This window comes from Capricornis sumatraensis, chromosome 5 (genome assembly GCF_032405125.1).
Source record: "Capricornis sumatraensis isolate serow.1 chromosome 5, serow.2, whole genome shotgun sequence".
Classification (NCBI taxonomy): Eukaryota; Metazoa; Chordata; class Mammalia; order Artiodactyla; family Bovidae; genus Capricornis; species Capricornis sumatraensis.
The window spans coordinates 76787168-76801858 of NC_091073.1; the positions used below are offsets into that span (position 1 = coordinate 76787168).

The window sequence follows — 14691 nt, forward strand, 5'->3', positions numbered from 1 at the left end:
GAAGTGGCCAAAGTACTGGAGTTTCAGCTTTAGCATCATTCCTTCCAAAGAAATCCCAGGGCTGATCTCCTTCAGAATGGACTGGTTGGATCTCCTTGCAGTCCAAGGGTCTCTCAAGAGTCTCCTCCAACAATACAGTTCAAAAGCATCAATTCTTTGGTTCTCAGCCTTCTTCACAGTCCAACTCTCACATCCACACATGACCACAGGAAAAACCATAGCCTTGACTAGACAGACCTTAGTTGGCAAAGTAATACCTCTGCTTTTCAATATGCTATCTAGGTTGGTCATAACTTTCCTTCCAAGGAGTAAGCGTCTTTTAATTTCATGGCTGCAATCACCATCTGCAGTGATTTTGGAGTCCAAAAAAATAAAGTCTGACACTGTTTCTACTGTTTCCCCATCTATTTCCCATGAAGTGATGGGACTGGATGCCATGATCTTCGTTTTCTGAATGTTGAGCTTTAAGCCAACTTTTTCACTCTCCTCTTTCACTTTCATCTAGAGGCTTTTTAGTTCCTCTTCACTTTCTGCCATAAGGGTGGTGTTATCTGCATATCTGAGGTTACTGGTATTTCTCCCGGCAATCTTGATTCCAGCTTCTGCTTCTTCCAGTCGAGCGTTTCTCATGATGTACTCTGCATATAAGTTAAATAAGCAGGGTGACAATATACAGCCTTGACGCACTCCTTTTCCTGTTTGGAACCAGTCTGTTGTTTCACATCCAGTTCTAACTATTGCTTCCTAACCTCCATACAGGTTTCTCAAGAGGCAAGTCAGGTGGTCTGGTGTTCCCATCTCTCTCAGAATTTTCCAGTTTCTTGTGATCCACACAGTCAAAGGCTTTGGCATAGTCAATAAAACAGAAATAGATGTTTTCCTGGAACTCTCTTGCTTTTTCCATGATCCAGCGGATGTTGGCAATTTGGTCTCTGGTTCCTCTGCCTTTTCTAAAACCAGCTTGAACATCAGGGAGTTCACGGTTCACATATTGCTGAAGCCTGGCTTGGAGAGTTTTGAGCATTACTTTACTAGCGTGTGAGATGAGTGCAATTGGGAGGTAGACTGAGCACTCTTTGGCATTGCCTTTCTTTGGGTTGGGATGAAAACTGACCTTTTCCAGTTCTGTGGCCACTGCTGAGTTTTCCAAATCTGTTGGCATATTGAGTCCAGCACTTTCACAGCATCATCTTTCAGGATTTGAAATAGCTCTACTGGAATTCCATCAGCTCCACTAGCTTTGTTTGTAGTGATGCTTTCTAAGGCCCACTTGACTTCACATTCCAGGACGTCTGGCTCTAGATGAGTGAACATACCATTGTGATTATCTGGGTCGTGAAGGTCTTTTTTGTACAGTTCTTCTATATGTTACTGCCACCTCTTCTTAATATCTTCTGCTTCTGTTAGGTCCATTCCATTCTGTCCTTTATTGAGTCCATCTTTGCATGAAATGTTCCCTTGGTATCTCTAATTTTCTTGAAGAGATCTCTAGTCTTTCCCATTCTGTTGTTTTCCTCTATTTCTTTGCATTGATTGCTGAAGAAGTCTTTCTTATCTCTTCTTGCTATTCTTTGGAACTCTGCATTCAGATGCTTATATCTTTCCTTTTCTCCTTTGTTTTTCACCTCTCTTCTCTTCACAGCTATTTGTAAGGCCTCCCCAAACAACCATTTTGCTTTTTTGCATTTCTTTTCCATGGGGATGGTCTTGATTCCTGTCTCCTGTGCAAGGTCACGAACCTCATTCCATAGTTCATCACGCAGTCCATCTAGCAGATCTAGGCCCTTAAATCCATTTCTCACTTCCACTGTATAATCATAAGTGATTTGATTTACGTCATACCTGAATGGTCTAGCGGTTTTCCCTACGTTCTTCAATTTGAGTCTGAATTTGGCAATAAGGAGTTCATGATCTGAGCCACAGTCAGCTCCTGGTTTTGTTTTTGTTGACTTTATAGAGCTTCTCCATCTTTGGCTGCAAAGAATATAATCAATCTGATTTCGGTGTTGACCATCTGGTGATGTCCATGTGTAGAGTCTTCTCTTGTGTTGTTGGAAGAAGGTGTTTGCTATGACCAGTGCATTTTCTTGGCAAAACTCTATTAGTCTTTGCCCTGCTTCATTCCGCATTCCAAGGCCAAATTTGCCTGTTACTCCAGGTGTTTCTTGACTTCCTACTTTTGCATTCCAGTCCCCTATAATGAAAAGGACATCTTTTTGGGGTGTTAGTTCTAAAAGGTCTTATAGGTCTTCACAGAACCGTTTCAACTTCAGCTTCTTCAGCATTACTGGTTGGGGCATAGACTTTGATTACTGTGATACTGAATGGTTTGCCTTGGAAACGAACAGAAATCATTCTGTCGTTTTTAAGACTGCATCCAAGTACTGCATTTCGGACTCTTTTGTTTACCATGGCAGCTACTCCATTTCCTCTGAGGGATTCCTGCCCGCAGTAGTAGATATAATGGTCATCTGAGTTAAATTCACCCATTCCAGTCCATTTTAGTTCGCTGATTCCTAGAATGTCGACATTCACTTTTGCCATCTCGTCTGACCACTTCCAATTTCCCTTGATTCATGGACCTGACATTCCAGGTTCCTATGCAATGTTGCTCTTTACAGCATCAGACCTCGCTTCTATCACCAGTCACATCCACAGCTCTGTACTGTTTTTGCTTTGGCTCCAGCCCTTCATTCTTTCTGCAGTTATTTCTCCACTGATCTCCAGTAGCGTGTTGGGCACCTACTGACCTGGGGAGTTCCTCTTTCAGTACAAAGATACTCTAAATCCCATGTATCTATCACCCAGCCCTGACAACCATCAACCAATGACCACTTTTGCCCTATGTACAAATCCATGCATATTATTTTTGAAATTCTACACATCTCATAATTTTATCTATAAATATTTTAGTATATACTTCTAAAAGGTCAAGTCTTAGTTTGACATAATCACAAAATCAGACTTGTTCTGTCACTAAGTTGTGTCTGACTCTGCGAACCCAGGAACTATAGCACACCAGATTTCCTTGTCTTCCACTATCTCCCAGAGTTTGTTCAAACTCCTGTCCATTGAATCAGTGATGCTATGCAATCATCTCATCCTCTGCTGCCTGCTTCTCCTCCTGTCCTCAGGCTTTTGCAGCTCCAGGGTCATTTCCAATGAATCAGCTCTTCGCATCAGGTGGCCAAAGAATTAGAGTTTCAGCATCAATTCTTCCAATTATATTAAGGATTGATTTCCTTTAGGATTGACTGGTTTGATTTCCTTTCAGTCCAAGGGATTCTCTTGAGTCTTCTCCAGCACCACAATTCGAAAGCATCAATTCTGTGGTGCTCAGCCTTCTTTATGGTCAAACTCTCACATCCATACATGACTACTGGAAAAAACCATAGCTTTAATTATACAGTCCTTTATTGGCAAAGTGATGTCTCTGCTTTTTTACTTGCTGTCCATATTTTTCATCATTTTTCTTCCAAGGAACAAGCATCTTTTAATTTCATGGCTGCGGTCACCATCCACAGTGATTTTGGCACCCAAGAAAACAAAATCTGTCACTGTTTCCACTCTTCCCTACCTATCTGCCATGAAGAGATATTTCTAAAAGATAAAGTCTTATTTTGACAAAGTCACAATACCACATTGAAAATTAATATAAAATATCATTTTCAAATTTTTAATCATCTCATACTTTACTTTTATATCATTTAAGTTTAGATCCAAATAAATTCCATATAATTAAAAAATGAGCAAAGCCACTTCTAATATCTTCCTGTTCTTCATCACTAAGTACAACTATAAAGGCTGAAAATAACATAACATATAATCAAAGGAGAGCTCCACAGGTCAAAAGAGGAAGGCAAACTGATGAAAAGTCCCAGAACTGGACTACAACACAGTGACAAGGTGTCTTATGACTTTCTTCCACTAAAAAGAGATAAAGTCTTATTCTGACACAATCACAGTATCACAATAAAAATTAGTAATTCTCTTTAATATAAAATACCCAGTTTTCTTAAAAAAAACATGACTCAAATAGGGTAAACTCAAAGAAAACTAACTACATTCCCAGAAATGAAAGTAAATTAATGAAATTAATGAAAACTAATGAAATTAACAAAAATTAATAACATTTATGAAAAGTGAAAGCAAAGAAAAAAATCTTAAGTGAAAATAAGCATAAGAAACATTACCTACACGGTAATAGAAATTTGACTAAAAGAGAATTTCTCATGCAAAACCATGGAAACAATAAGTGGGACATTTTCAACTGATAAAATGAAAGAATTTTCAACCACAAATTCTATATTCAGTGAAACTCTCAGGAAAGAAGGTGAAATCAAGCAGTTTTCAGATGATGGAAAACTAAAGGAATTTTTCACTATGAGACTTAAAGAATGGCTAAAAGAAATACTTCAAACAGAAAGGAAATAATTTTTCTAAAAGAGGAATATTGGAGCATTAGAAAAGAGGAAATGGCAATGTAAAGAACAGACACATGAATAAATACCAAAGACTTTCCTTCCTGTCATAAGTTTCCTAAATCATGTATGATGACTCAAACAGAAGTTATAACACTATTTTGATGTTCAACATAATGATATTTAAAAGTGGGGTGGGTAAAGCAACTTAAATAGAAGGCTTCAGCACTTTGGTCAAACTGTTAGAACACTCATACCAGTAGAATGGGGAAGACACACAAATGTAAAAAAAGCTATTATCAAAAAGACAAGAAAGAACAAGTGCTGGAGAGGCTGTGGAAAAAAAGGAATCTTGGAATCTTTGTATACTATTGATGACACTGTAAATTAGTGCCGCTGCTGTGTAAAAATACAGAGAATTCTCAGTTAGGAACAGAACTTATATATGACTCAGCTATTCTACTTCTGAATATTTATCCAAATAACACAAAACCACTCATTAACAGCAATGGGGATTTGCGACAAATCATCTCATTTCTCTTTGCCTCAGGTTCCTCACTTATAAGGCTAATGTAAGAATTAAAGTGGTTAAATACTTTAAAAGTAACTAATGCATGGCACACGCTCCATAAGTGTTATCTACTTTTTAAAAATTTCAGATAACTTGGTACATATTAGTAAAATAAGGCTCAAAATTCTCCAAGCCAGGCTTCAGCAATATGTGAACTGTGAACTTCCAAATGTTCAAGCTAGTTTTAAGAAAAGGCAGAGAACCAGAGATCAAATTGCCAACATCCGCTGGATCATGGAAAAAGCAAGAGAGTTTGAAGAGGAACTAAAAAGCCTCTTGATGAAAGTTAAAGAGGAGAGTGAAAAAGTTGGCTTAGAGCTCAACACTCAGAAAACGAAGATCATGGCATCCAGTCCCATCACTTCATAGGAAATAGATGGGGAAACAGTGGAAACAGTGTCAGACTATTTTTTTGGGCTCCAAAATCACTGCAGATGGTGACTGCAGTCAGGAAATTAAAAGACGCTTACTCCTTGGAAGGAAAGTTATGACCAACCTAGATAGCATATTAAAAAGCAGAGACGTTACTTTGCCAACAAAGGTCTGTCTAGTTAGTCAAGGCTATGGTTTTTCCAGTGGTCATGTATGGATGTGAGAGTTGGACGGTGAAGAAAGCTGAGTGCCGAAGAATTGATGCTTTTGAACTGTGGTGTTGGAGAAGACTCTTGAGAGTCCCTTGGACTGCAAGGAGATCCAACCAGTCCATTCTGGCGTCTTGAGTAAACTCCAGGATTTGGTGATGGACAGGGAGGCCTGGAGTGCTGCAATTCATGGGGTCGCAAAGAGTCGGACACGACTGAGCGACTGGACTGAACTGACCTAACATATAGTTAGCAATGTATATACTGTCTCTATGAGGGTCCCTGGTCTTATTACCAAGAATGACTATAATTAAATGTTGACAATAGTTGAATCTGGCTGAAGATAAGGGGTTTCCTTATTTCTTCCTTTGCTTTAAATATGTGAAACTTTCCACAACAACAGTTAAGGCAATATCTGTGTTTGTCTTGACTTACTGACTTGCTTTTACCTGAGGGATAATGATTTATGTAACAGATTAAGTTTCTCATAATGGTTGGAAGAAAGATAAGAGCTATCCTAGTGACTCATTCATCAGGGATGGGAAACAGGTTTGTTTATAAATACCAACTCTGTTCAGTCAATGCTGCTTCTTAATGGGTGCTGTTTGAGGTCATGTAAGAGCTCAGTGAGCATGATTATTATGTTGCAGTGTCTACTATGAGCATAGAAGAAAGGAATGGCAAACATATACATTGTATATTATCAGCTTTAAGTAGGTTTTTGTGGTGTGCATTTTGAAGCACTCCCATTCATGGCTCCACTTTATATCCACACCCTTTTTTTTCTTTCTTCTCCTCTTCAATATATAATGTCCTGTTCTGCTTTCAATACCCCCATGAACTGTCTTATAGCCTTTCTGGAACAAGACAAGGTATTTTGCAAATGAAGGTAAAGTTAGCCAGAAGGAAGGCATATATATACAATGCTGAAACTCCGGCAAAAGGACTACTTTTTAAAAAATTAACTGATATATTTTTAATCGGAGGAATACTGTTTTACAGTTCTGTGTTGGTTTCTGCTGTGTAACAATGCAAATCATTCAAGATTTACTCTCTTAAATGTGAGAATCACAACAAACAGGTGACACAAGAAGTTATGAAAATAAAAAACACCAGCCAAGGGAGGTCTGTAAGTGAAAACTTCAGCAGGTTGTGAGCTAAATCCTTAGACATGCTAATGTTTAATAGATAGGCAGTACTAAAGAGGATTAAAACAAATGCCCAAACATAAGGCAAAGGAATAATTTAGTATGTGGTGTGTCATAAAAAATTATTACCTTAGATATTTTTTCAGATAGATCAGACTTACCCATAATTTTAGGCTGAAGGAAAGGTGAAAAGTAAGAGAAATAGACTAAAGATACAGTGAAGGTCGAGGGCACATACAGAAGGCTTGCAATGAAGAAAGAGCACTTTAATTCTCTGAGACAGAAGAAGAAGACAGAAAACTGGGTAAAGAGACAACCAGTTTGTAGACAGAAGCACTGAAATTCGATGGAAAGCACATTACCATGATCTCAGTTTTTTGTTTTATTTTTTTTTAAAGGCAAGGTCTACTTAAATGAATGGGGATGAAATTTAGGCAGGGGCCTGAGGATAGCAGTAAAAGGTTTAAGTAATCATTGAGGGAAATATGAGAATGAACGGGCAGGTGAAAGGAGTAAAAGAAAGCCTGAGACCTAACGGAACTGAGACTGATGGGGTGTCAACATTCTTCAAAAGCATTCACTTCCCAAGGTATTCAAGGGCTCCCATTTCACACTAGTATCCACTTTTAAATCTGAATAAAACACAATCAACAAACCTAAGGGACTCAGAAAGGCGGAAATGAGAAGGTAAAATGGAAAGAAGAAGGTGAGGTGACGAGGAACCTTGGGACTTAAGAAATGACACAATGGTGAATTCTGCGGGTTTTGACTCTCCTATATCTCACACTGGATGCTAGAGAAGTCTGCAACCCAGAAATGGCAAGAGCCATAGACCAAAAAAGTCCCAAGAAAAGCATACTACATCTAGTCAAAGGACTGGGAATAGGGTCTTGTAGAACAGAAAATGTTTTTGGTTCAGTTCAGTCGCTCAGTCGTGTCTGACTCTTTGCGACCCCATGAACCCCAGGATGCCAGGCCTCCCTGTCCATCACTAACTCCTAGAGTTTACCCAAACTCATGTCCATTGAGTTGGTGAAGCCATCCAACCGTCTCATCCTGTGTCATCCCCTTTTCCTCCTGCCCTCAATCTTTCCCGCATCAGGGTCTTTTCAAATGAATCAGTTCTTCGCGTCAGGTGGCCAAAGTACTGGAGTTTCAGCTTCAACATCAGTCCTTCCCATGAACACCCAGGACCGATCTCCATTAGGATGGACTGGTTCAATCACCTTGCAGTCCAAGGGACTCTCAAGAGTTTTCTCCAACACCACAGGTCAAAAGCATCAATTCCTCAGTGCTCAGCTTTCTTTATAGTTCAACTCTCATATCCATACATGACTACTGGAAAAACCACAGCCTTGACTAGACGAACCTTTGTTGACAAAGTAATGTCTCTGCTTTTTAATATGCTGTCTAGGTTGGTCCTAACTTTCCTTCCAAGGAGTAAACTTTTAATTTCGTCTTTTAATTTCATGGCTACAATCACCATCTGCAATGATTTTGGAGCCCAAAAAGGTAAAGTCTGCAACTGTTTCCCCATCTATTTGCCATGAAGTGATGGGACCAGATGCCATGATCTTCGTTTTCTGAATGATAACCTTTAAGCCAAACTTCACTCTCCTCTTTCACTTTCATCAAGAGGCTATTTAGTTCTTCTTTGCTTTCTGCCATAAGGGTGGTGTCATCTGCATATCTGAGGTTACTGATATTTCTCCCAGCAATCTTGATTCCAGCTTGTGCTTCTTCCAGCCCAGTGTTTCTCATGAGATACTCTGTATAGCAGTTAAATAAGCAAGGTGACAATATACAGCCTTGACGTACTCCTTTTCCTATTTGGAATCAGTCTGTTGTTCCATGTCCAGTTTTAACTGCTGCTTCCTGACCTGCATACAGATTTCTCAAGAGGCAGGTCAGGTGGTCTGGTATTCCCATCTCTCTCAGAATTTTCCATAGTTTCTTGCGATCCACACAGTGAAAGTCAATAAAGCAGAAATAGATCTTTTTCTGGAACTCTCTTGCTTTTTCGACGATCCAGTGGATGTTGGCAATTTGATCTCTGGTTCCTCTGCCTTTTCTAAAACCAGCTTGAACATCTGGGAATTCACGGTTTACATATTGCTGAAGCCTGGCTTGGAGAATTTTGAGCATTACTTCACTAGCATGTGAGATGAGTGCAATTGTGAGGTCGTTTGAGCATTCTTTGGCATTGCCTTTCTTTGGGATTGGAATGAAAACTGATCTTTCCCAGTCCTGTGGTCACTGCTGAGTTTTCCAAATTTGCTGGCATATTGAGTGCAGCATTTTCACAGTATCATCTTTCAGGATTTGAAACAGCTCCACTGGAATTCTATCACCTCCACTAACTTTGTTTGTAGTGATGCTTTCTAAGGCCCACTTGACTTCACATTCCAGGATGTCTGGCTCTAGGTGAGTGATCTCACCATCGTGATTATCTGGGTCGTGAAGATCTCTTTTGTATAGTTCTTTCGTGTATTCTTGCCACCTCTTCTTAATATCTTCTGCTTCTGTTAGGTCCATACCATTTCTGTCCTTTATCGAGCCCATCTTTGCATGAAATGTTCCTTTGGTATCTCTGATTTTCTTGAAGAGATCTCTAGTCTTTCCCATTCTATTGTTTTCTTCCATTTCTTTGCACTGATTGCTGAGGAAGGGTTTCTTATCTCTCCTTGCTCTTCTTTGGAACTCTGTACTCAAAAGGGTATATCTTTCCTTTGCTTTTCGCTTCTCTTCTTTCCACAGCTATTTGTAAGGCCTCCTCAGACAGCCATTTTGCTTTTTTGCTTTTCTTTTTTGGGGGATGGTCTTGATCCCTGTCTCCTGTAGAATGTCACGAACCTCCGTCCATAGTTCATCAGGCACTTTGTCCGTCAGATCTAGTGTCTTAAATCTATTTCTCATTTCCTCTGTATAATCATAAGGGATTTGATTTAGGTCATACCTGAATGATCTAGTGGTTTTCCCTACTTTCTTCAATTTAAGTCTCAATTTGGCAATAAGGAGTTCATGAGCTATTCCACAGTCTGCTCCCGGTCTTGTTTTTGGTGACTGTATACAGCTTCTCCATCTTTGGCTGCAAAGAATATAGTAATAGTCTCTATTCCAGCCAAATACAAAGGGAAAAACTGTGTCAGCAAGGCTGAGTGGGGAGTTGGACCTCCACCCTAACCATCAACAAAGAGGCAGAACAAAGCTCTATATGATGGCACTAGCTGCAATCTACCCAAACTGGTACTGCCAATGGGACCCAGTAGAGAGGTATCTTCTACTCTACCCTCAGCAGCAACAAAGCAGAAAAAGTAGTGTAGGCACTATTAGCCAGCACTCTATTTTCCCTCTCTATTCCCCAAGGGTCAGTAGGACCACGCCAGTGGAAACGAAACTTATACCCTCACAAGGCAGCAACAAGGCCATAACAGTTTAACACTTTGCTCCCCCTCTCCCCAGCATCAATAGGAGTCAATAGAGAGATGATTTCCTCTCCTACCCACCAGGAAAAAGAAGAGGCAAAGCAGTGCAAATCAGCATTTCACTTTTGCTGAGGTGGTGTCAGCTGAGCTCAGAGGAGAGCTGCAGATCTAATCTCATCTGAAACTGTACACTACACCTAAACAGGGTAATGACTGTCTGCCAAAAAAAAAAAAAAGATTAAATAGGATGCACAGTCTCAGAACATAATAGCAGAAATGTTCAGGCTACAGTTAAAAATCATGTCAAAATAAAAACCAACAAGATCTTAAATGAGAAAAAAATAATCAACAGACATCAAGATGACACAGATATAGGGATTATCTGACAAAGATTTTAAAGTAACCATCATAACAATGCTTAAGAGACCAATTAGAAACCTGCATGAAAGAAAAAAAAAGCCTCAGCAAAGAAGACAGAACCGACAGACAAAATCGAATAGAAATTTTAGAACTGAAAAACAACAAGAGAACAACAGAAAGAAAAAACTCACTGAACTGGCTCAATAGCAGAATAAATATGACAATGGAAAGCACTGATGAAATTGAAGACAAAAATACCACAAAATACCCAATTTGAACAAGAAAAAGAAAATGAACAGAGACTCAGGACCCGTGGGACAATAACAAAAGACTCAAAATGTGTGTCATCAATCTCAGAAAAAAAGGAGAGTGTAAGACTAACAAACTGCAGGAGTAACAGCTGGACCAAATTCTACGTATTTGCTGAAAAACAAAGTGCAGCTGAACAAACCCCAAACAAAGTTAAACCCAAAGAAATCCATGCTAAGACACATCATAATCAAACTTCCGAAAAAAACTGACAGAGAAAAGTCTTAAAACCAGATGGAGAGAAAAATTACCTACAGAGGAATGATTCAAATAACAGTGGATTTTTCATGAGAAACCAAGAAGGTCCAAAGAAAACAGTAGCATTTTTTAAGCAATGAAAAAAAAGAACTATAAACTTGGAATTCTGTACCAGCAAAAAATATTCTTCAGAAATGAAGGTGCAGTTAAGATGCTCTCAGATGAAGGAAAAAGAAAACTAAAGAGTTTTTGCTCAGGAGACTTACCTTAAAAGAATGGCAAAAACAAGTTCTTAAAATAGAAAGGAAATGATAAAAGAAGAAACACTGGAACATCAGGAACAAGAAAGAACAAAGAAAAGAGTAAAAACATGGGTAGACGTTATAAATGATCCTTCACTTCACACTTTGAGAAAGTCTGAGATTCTTGGTTGGATCTCAGAGCAAGTTCAGAAACATATGAAATTCCTGCACAGAGGGCATTAGAGATGTTAGCAGTCCCATCCAGCTAGGAACCCTTAATCCTCCTACAGCCAGCTCCATAATAATAAGATCTATTCCACTCAGTCTACTTAATCATGATGTTAGAATCACTTCCAGATTTTAGGGGACTGCCATCCATTTTCCTTGTCTGAGATTTCTCTTAATTGGAGTATTTTTTGAGAGGTAATCATTATTGATCACATTAGCTGGGTCTAAAAGGAAAAACAAGACATGGAATATTACTTTTCCCTTGTCTCTCATTTTGGAATTAAACATCAAAATGAAGCATAATGTGCCAAAGGTATACCTGAACTCTAAACGTGTTACTCACATCTATTCAAGACTTTCTAGAAGGAGGACGTCTCATCAAAGAATTCAAGGTTGGAGATGTCTTGATAGGGCACTGTAAAATGTAAGGTTCTTCATAGTAGTCACGGCAATGGCACTTAGTAGCTTATCTCTGAAGCCTGAGCCCCTTCTGCAACTGTTCATCAACTGGCTTCAGTGAAGGCTATACCTCCAAGGCTGGATATGTGATGTGAATGCAGCAGGTGGTCTTGCATGGAGCCTCAAGACACAGAAGTCCTGCGACAGGGCATTACTTAGGAAGTGGTACCCTTCTCTGACTCTCACATGCCTAATGCCTACACTTGGGATGATGATGTGCTCCCTTCACACAACTGTTTAGGAGAAAGCAATAAGATAAAGTTCAAAAAGTGCTTAGTAAGTACTTTAGATACTTACTAGGTGCTCCCAAAAAGGGAGGATGTTATCACCATGTTATAAATAGACATAATAATGTCCTTAGTTGGTGACAATCGCTCAGTCGTGTCCAACTCTTTGCCACCCCATGGACTATCCAAGCCAGAGTACTGGAATGGGTAGCCTTTCCCTTCTCCAGGGGATCTTCCCGACTCAGGGACAGAACCCAGGTCTCCCGCATTGCAGGTGGATTCTTGGGTTCGCATAGTAGTCGAGCCACAAGGCAAACCCAATAATGTTCTTAAATGAATAAATATAATGTCTGGTCATACTTTGAAGAAAAATAAAATACATATATCTTTTATAAAGTTATTCTCAAGAAATAAAACCTTAAAGGGGAAATATTTTTCTAAAAGCATATAAAGCAGATTACAAAACATCTAAAAATGAAGATTGTGTAAAGAGGCTAAGCAGAAGAACAGGAGTCAAAGGGTGGTCTAGACGTTCTATGATGAAATCCAAAGCTGAAGAAGAAAGGAAGAGAAGCTAGGAGGTTGCTGACTGATTTGGCAGAAAGGGAAGATAGTTAACAAACACAGTAGATGTAATAGTAGTTACAGTAAAATGAGAAGATAGAAAGTCTTGTCCAGATAAAATGTACTGGATTGGATTCTACTACTTTCGTAAAAGAAAAATTATAGGAAATTACAAAATCCTGGTCTTGGAAAGTAACTGAAATTTCATGAAGACATGGGTCTCAAATTGTTAAGAAGGTCCAAAAAATGATAGGGAAGCCTAGCGTGCTGCAGTCATGGGGTTGCAAAGAATCAGACATGACTGAGAGACTGAACAACAGCAAAGTTGTTCAATGGGTGATCAATATGGCCACTAACATCTTCTAGGAATACCTTTGGAGTTGGAATAAAAAAGAAAATCTTCAAATAAGGTTGCAAAGAAAGGTGTAAGTGGCCATGGTGGAGAGTTCATCTACTGATCTTGTTTCACTCAGGAAACAAGAAACATTTATTTAAAAGGAAAAAAAAAAAAAAAGAAAAACCTAATACTTTAGCACATAATTGTGGCTAAAATTTAAATGTCCAATTTGCTACCCACAAAGGCATGCTTTTGTTCAGTTACTATTCCAGTAACAGCATTACTAGGAACACTTCTAGGCACAGGAAACAGTAGCAAACAAGACAGACAAGCTGCCTAAAAGGAGATTACATTCTATAGAGAGAAGCAGATGATAAAAAAGACAAAAGACATAAGTAGTATGCTAAGAGAAAACTGAAGCAGGGTGAAAAGAGTTGCATTTTAAAGAAGGCCAAATTGAAAAAGTGATACTTGAATAAAAGAAAAAAACATTCACTCTTCATTTTAAAATTATTCTGCTTCCTCGCAGTAACACCCACGAAATTTTTTTTTTCAATATCACGTCAGAACTGCTCTAATTTTTAAAACTGACTTCTAGAAATGCCTTTAAGAATTTCATTATAACCTAGAAATATACAAAAGAACCTTAATACAAGCAACTTTAAGAATGTACCAGTTAAAAGACGACTTAACTGCTAGAGGTGGGAGGGTCGCCAACACTCAAATACTAAAATTTTCTGTAGTTAAAGGCAGTTTTCAGAATGTTTCTGTCATTTAATATGGGTCTCAAAACAAAAATGATCCTAAAGCAAACTATCTTTTATGATACATTCCAAAATATTTAGTCAGTATTCCAGTGTTTTAATACTAAATAAGCTGTTAACTTTTACTTTTGCTAATTCCAAAACTTTTGAAAGTCATAATGTAACAGTAAACTATTCATGATGCTGGAAATGAGATCCTTTGCTAACGATTCGTTTAACTTTGAAACACAGCCCTTGGGTCCTGACTTTTTTGCCCTTTTATATATTTTACACTGTGGTTTCTATTTTAACTTACCTAGTTCTTTGAGGAGGAAGATCAAAGTATCTGTAAACTTTGGTAATAACTAACTTTCCTATCAATAAAATAGCTGTTTTTAAAAAGAACTTGAACAATTAGAAAACAGTTTTTTAGTTTTTTTACGGTATCACAATAGCTCCAAAAAATTAAATACTGAAGTATAAAATCTAACAACACATAAAATAGGATCTCTAAGTTCAAAAATAACAAAATGCTGATAGAATAAATTTTTAAAAAGGCCTAAATAAATGGATTTGTGAATTAAAGGACTTAATAAAGATGTCAATTATTCAAAATGCTGATTCTCCCTAAATTGATCTACAGATTTAATGCAGTTCCAAGCAAAGTTACAGAGGTTTTCTGCATGTATAGACAAGCTGTTTCTAAAATGTGTATGGAAAGGCAAAAATACCTGAATTGCTAAAACATTAAAACTTTAACAATGATGCAGAGCATCTGAAACTCTCATACAGTGCTGGTTCTGATAACACAAAATGGTATATCCATTCTGAAAAAGTCTGGCAGCACTTTATAAAGTTATACATATAGTTACAATCTA

General features: G+C 38.3%; 1 protein-coding gene across 2 annotated transcripts in view; it reads right to left on the reverse strand.

Annotated features, from left to right (window-relative positions):
- The window catches only part of STK31 (serine/threonine kinase 31), an 81493-nt gene that overhangs the window by 7302 nt on the left and 59500 nt on the right, over positions 1-14691 (reverse strand). The gene's annotated exons all lie outside the window — the stretch shown is intronic.